The sequence below is a fragment of the Cornus florida genome, unplaced genomic scaffold, assembly GCF_030987335.1.
Source record: "Cornus florida cultivar Cherokee Brave unplaced genomic scaffold, ASM3098733v1 CherokeeBrave_3.0.0_Hap2_Chr10, whole genome shotgun sequence".
Lineage (NCBI taxonomy): Eukaryota > Viridiplantae > Streptophyta > Magnoliopsida > Cornales > Cornaceae > Cornus > Cornus florida.
Genome location: NW_026775580.1, coordinates 83536515 through 83542402, shown reverse-complemented (window position 1 = coordinate 83542402; position 5888 = coordinate 83536515). Strand labels below are relative to the sequence as shown.

Genomic DNA, 5888 nt, shown 5'->3' with positions numbered 1-5888 from the left:
TATTTATTTATTATTTTTTTTTTCTTCTCGGCTCTTTTTTTTTTTATTTTTCCTTTCCTTTTCTTTTTTTTTTTTATTTTTTTTCAGCTCTTTTTTTTATTTTTTATTTTTTTCTTTTGCCCTCTATTCTTCTTCTCTCGGCTCTCACCCTCTCTCTGATTTTTTTTTCTTATTTTTTTTTTCTATTCTTCTTCTTCTTGGCTCTCTCTGACCTTTTTTTTATTTATTTATTTTTCTTTCTATTCTTCTTCTCGGCTCTCTCTGCTTCTGCTCTTCAACCTCTTCTTTTATTTTTGTTTCTTATTTTTTTATAATCTGAGTTGCTGGAATAAATTGTAGTTTACAACTTTACAATTCTGTGCTGGAATAAATTGTAGTTTACAACTTTACAATTCTGAGCTGGAATAAATTGTAGTTTACAACTTTACAATTCTGTGCTGCTGGAATAAATTGTAGTTTACAACTTTACAATTCTGTGCTGCTGGAATAAATTGTAGTATACATATCAGTTGGTATATGCCTATATGGTATCATGCAGTCCATATATGCATATATATTACATCTCATATAGTTGATAAATTTCATATAGAATTCATCATGCAGTGTCCATATATGCCTTTGATTCTTTGAAGCTCTGTAATTTATTTTTTTTTGTCAGAGTTGTTGTAGACACTGATTACATGATGCTAATCATGTTATTAGTTTGTTATCTTGAATTTGATTGTAGTTTGTACTTTAAAAGATGCCTAGTGATGGTTCAAGAAAGGATCCGGCATGGAATTACTCACATTTGGAGAATCCGAAAGATACAAATGCCGTCACTTGTAACTTTTGTGCAAAAGTTACAAAAGGAGGTATTTATCGGGCTAAGCAACACTTAGTTGGAGGGTATAGAAATGTGAGTGCATGCACAAGATGCCCATCTAGTGTTAGAGAAGAAATCAAAGAGTACATGAGTAAGAAAAAGGAAGAAAAAGAGCAAATGAATTTGTTACCTAGTGATGAAATTAATTTCCTTGATGGAGAGGATGAGGGTGATGTTATGGAAGCTAACAATCGGGGAAAAAGGGTAGCTAGTGCAGGTAGTGGCAGTGCTAGTGTCAATTCCTCAAAGATGCAAAAGCAAAAAGGACCGATTGATTTATATTTCATTCCCAGACCGGAAATTGTGGTACAAAAAAGAAAGGAGGAGGGAAAACAGACAACCATTAACGATGCATGCAAGAAAGAGTTGAGAGGAAGAGCGTGTGCTGCTTTTGCAAGGTGGATGTATGATGCAGGAATTGCATTCAATGCTGTTAAGTATGATAGCTTTGCCGAGGTTATTGAAGCAATTGGACAATATGGTCCTAGCATGAAACCACCTAGTTATTACGAGGTGAGAGTTCCTTTGCTTAGGAAGGAATTGGATAATACCAATGCTTTGATGAATGACCATAGAGAGGAGTGGTCAAAATTTGGATGCTCATCAATGGCAGATGGGTGGACAGACAAGAGAGGGAGAACATTGCTTAATTTCCTAGTAAATAGTCCAAGGGGAACCATGTTTATTAAATCGATAGATACTTCTTCTTTTTCAAAGGATGGTGCAAAGATGTTTGACTTAATAAATTTATGAACCGCATTGGAGTAGCAAATGTCGTTCAAGTCGTCACAGATAGTGAATCAAGCAATAAGTCTGCCGGTAAGAATGTTCAATGTTTATAACTTTTAGATTATGTAAATTCTTTACAAATATATAATTTAAATCTTTTTTTATTAATATATAATTTATATCATTTTTTCTTTTTTCCGTTTGGTTTCAAATAGGGAGGATGTTAGAGAAAGAACACCCACATTTGTATTGGACACCATGTGCTGCTCATTGCTTAGACTTGATGTTAGAAGACATTGGGGAAATACCGTCCATCTCTAGAACAATGCAGAGGGCAGTGGAGTTGAATAGTTATATCTATATGCGTCCAAAGTTGTTGAACATTATGAGGAACTTTACTCATAAAAAGGAGTTGCTTAGGCCCGCTAAGACTCGATTTGCTACATTTTTCATCACATTATCAAGTATTCACAAGAAAAATAATAACTTGAGAAAGATGTTTACTTCAGAAGAATGGAATCGTAGTAAATGGGCGAAAGAGGAAGCCGGTAAAAGAGTTGCTTCTTATGTTTTGATGCCTTCCTTTTGGAACAACATTGTCTTTAGCCTTAAGGTTTCCGGTCCTCTTATTCCGGTTTTGAGATTAGTTGATGGTGAGAAAAAGCCTCCCATGGGATACATTTATGCGGCTATGGATAGGGCTAAAGAAGCCATTGCAAAATCATTTAGGGAAGTAGAAGACAAATACAAGGATATCTTTGAAATAATTGATAAGAGGTGGAATGTTCAACTTCATCGCCCTTTGCATGCAGCAAGTTATTATTTGAACCCAGAATACTTTTATTCAAATTCGAAAATTGAAAAAGATGAAGAGATTGCAAAGGTTTGTATGCATGCATTGCAAGGTTAATCCCAGATATCAAAGACCAAGACAAAATTACTGAGGAGCTGTCCTTATATTCTAACGCTGAGGGCCTCTTTGGTAATCCCTTTGCTATTAGACAGAGAAATACACGAGGACCAGGTAAAGTGGTAAAGTATATTAAGTTAGTATAGCTAAATGTTAAAATTATTTTGACAATAGAGTCGATAGAAAGATGAAGCTAAAGTTGCCAAACATCATTATTATATTTTTTTAATAGCTAATTGGTAGGAAGCTTATGGCAAGTCAACAAAACTTCTCCAAAAGTTTGTTATAAAGGTTTTAAGCCTTACTTGCAGTTCTTCTGGTTGTGAACGAAATTGGAGCGTGTTTGAGCATGTAAGTATATACTATCTACTAACTAGGTTTGTAATTTAATTGTTGAAAGTTAAAATTTTAATTTTTTATACTTACTAGTTAAGGTTGAATTTATTGCAGCTTCATAACAAGAAAAGAAATAGGCTCGCTCAAACAACTTTGAATGATTTAGTGTTCATCAAATATAATAGAGCATTGAGGCGTCGATATAATATACGTGACACTCTTGATCCCATTTTACTCGATGACATTGATGAGAGTAACGAGTGGTTAACGGGGAAGATGGATGATTCTGATGCAGAACATGATCTAGTCTATGAAGATGATTCATTGACATGGGGTGATGTTGCTAATTTTGCTGGTATTGGAGAGGCTAGCAGGCCGCAACGGTCTACTAGATCAAAATCTAGTTCTGATTCATGGTTACCGACAAAGGGAGCAGGAAGTTCTTCAGTTCGACTCGTGGATGAGGATGAGGATGATTCAAATGAGATAGAAGAGGATCCTGAGAATTATGAATCATTTAGTAACGATCAAAATGATGTTATGCTTATTGATGACGAGGATGATATTTAGATTCATTGGTGTTGTCTTCTCAGGAAGAAATGATGTTTATGTTTGTTTTAGTTTTATCTTATACTTCTCCTTAGTTGACTTTCGCATCTTTATGTTAATATGTTTGATTATTCACTGTTTTGAACTCAAGTACTTGATTTACTTGGTTTTGGTATCTTTATGTTGAATATTTAACTTAAGTAATTCATTTAGTTGACTTTTATATCTTTGTATATACTATTGCATCTTTAATACTTTATTGGGTGAGTTTTTTTTTTTTTTTTTCCAACGTGCGCCTTGCTTCAGTCAGGCGCGCGCCTCACCTTGCGCCTTGCTTCAGTCGGGCGCACGCCTTGCCTTGCGCCTTGCGCCTCAGGCTCCAGGAGTATTTGCGCTTTTGTGCGCCTTGAGCCTTTAACAAATATGCTCTGACCCCATTCTCCCTTCGCCCCTGCATGGGAGAGACTGAAAGAGAAAAGAGGTGAGAGAGAATTGAGAAGAAAAAGAATTGTGCACGTGATGCCCTCGTGTGATTTGATTTGGGGTGGGGGGGAAATTATAATAATATAATAATGAAATACAAGATATACAATTACTACTTTGCTAATTAAACGGAAATTAACTAAAGTTAACGGAATATCCATTGAATAGACGGAATCTTTTTTAAGTAGATGCTGCATTACCAGTTTTGACCTTACTGCAGGGTTACGGCAGAAATTTTACTGCAGACGATCCACGCCCGTTGAGGAGATCTCATCCTTTCCCTTCACGACGAGATAGGGGCGAGCCAAAGATAAGTTGTAAGTGGAAACACTCTGGTAGAGGAGCTTTCAAGAAATGAATCTCGAACCAGGTCTCCAACCGGCACTGAAATTGGTTAAGGGTCTATTGTCGTGTGATTAGCTACAACTCCCGTGTAAAAGAATTTATTTAAATAGACGCTGTTACACAATTATATCACTTGTATTTTTATTGAGGAGGCGCGGTGAACCTTTTTGTACACAATTTTTACTTGTGATAATTGTCGGCATTTTTAATTTATATAAGTAACAATTATTGGCATTTTAGATGGACTTCCCGCATTCGTAATTGGCTGTTGAGCTCATGAAAAAATTAGATTTATATGCAGCCAAACGATGCAAATTATTGGCATAAAGCTAATGACCGAAAGCGTGAAAATATCCAAATTACACTTTTTAAGTCAATTAATTACATCAATCTCGAGTTGAGCGAAACCATCAGTTCTCTCTCGTACCAAAAAATAAAAAGTATTTTAATCAGTTTTCATTATTATTATTATTATTTTTTTGGGCTGTGTTTTTGTGCTAAATATTTATTAAACCTCTACAATGTTTAAAATTCATAAATCAATAATTACTTATATTAAATCTGTAACGAATAAGTAATTACTTACATTAAATCATCTTTATTTGCGGTGGTGTAATAAATAAGTAATTATTTATATAAAAAGTGAGACATAGAAAAGGGATTGTGTCTTTTACCGACTCAAAGAAAGGGCATAAAATAACTTCACTCATAGAAGAAAAAATAAAATGTTAAATTATTTTTATTATTATATTCAGTAATGTCTTTAATATTATAATTAGTAGAAGATAGTATTGTAATTCAACAATTGTGTAACTTAAGATATCATTTAATTAAAAACTTCTATAAGAATTCACTTTTCGAAAAGATGACCAATCCCTCGTGTTAACCTTACCTTTTTTGTATTATTTCTAAACTTCCTATTTTCTTTCCACACATTTCGTTCATTCCTTCCTATTTTCTTTCCACACAACTTCCTCCCTTTCTGATGTCAGTTCTATGTCCACATCCCCGTACCATTTTCCTCAATGATTTTACTGAAACATGTGAGTTGTGCAGCGGAATAGGATATGAAAGTTTGTATTAAAAATAATCTAGAAGGGTGATGAATAAGTTTTACTTGTTCCTTTAACCAATTTTTACTTATTTTAATTTTACCGAAATAAAACTAAAATCAAACCCACAAAGCAAAACTAAAGTTTAAAAGATGACACCAGAATTTTAGCGAAAAACTCCAATTAGCATAATAGACCAATTGTTGTGAAAAAAACCTCGTGCACTGTGCAGTTCAGAGCAACACGATCCACTACGTTTGAAACAAAGTACAATGGAGTTTGACTCGGGCTCACACCTTATCGTTCTACCAAAAACTAATTGCTGACAATCCTCTACCTTTGCAACGTCCCGTCCAACAACTCTTAACTTCAGTCTTACTCTTGATTTCTATAAAAGGATTGCTGGTAGATCAAATAACACTCTTTGAATACTTTGACCCTTCCAAAATGTGATTGTTTCACCCCTTTTCTTCAAGATCTGAATTTGATGTAAAAAAAATAGATTTGCTTTTCGGAATCTTTGAATCTTCAATTATACTCCAATTCCGATAAGATACAAAACAATACAACTAAATCACTTGTATACATATGTGTGTGCGCTCTAAAAAATCAAATTAGA

The 5888-nt window shown here is 34.2% G+C and overlaps 1 long non-coding RNA gene across 1 annotated transcript; it reads left to right on the top strand.

The window, feature by feature from the left end:
- Positions 1-2482: 2482 nt before the first annotated feature.
- On the top strand, positions 2483-3061 carry LOC132278958 (uncharacterized). Its single transcript, XR_009471180.1, has 3 exons — positions 2483-2618; positions 2737-2855; positions 2955-3061. It is a non-coding gene; the product is annotated as an uncharacterized LOC132278958 (long non-coding RNA).
- The last annotated feature ends 2827 nt before the right edge of the window (positions 3062-5888 follow it).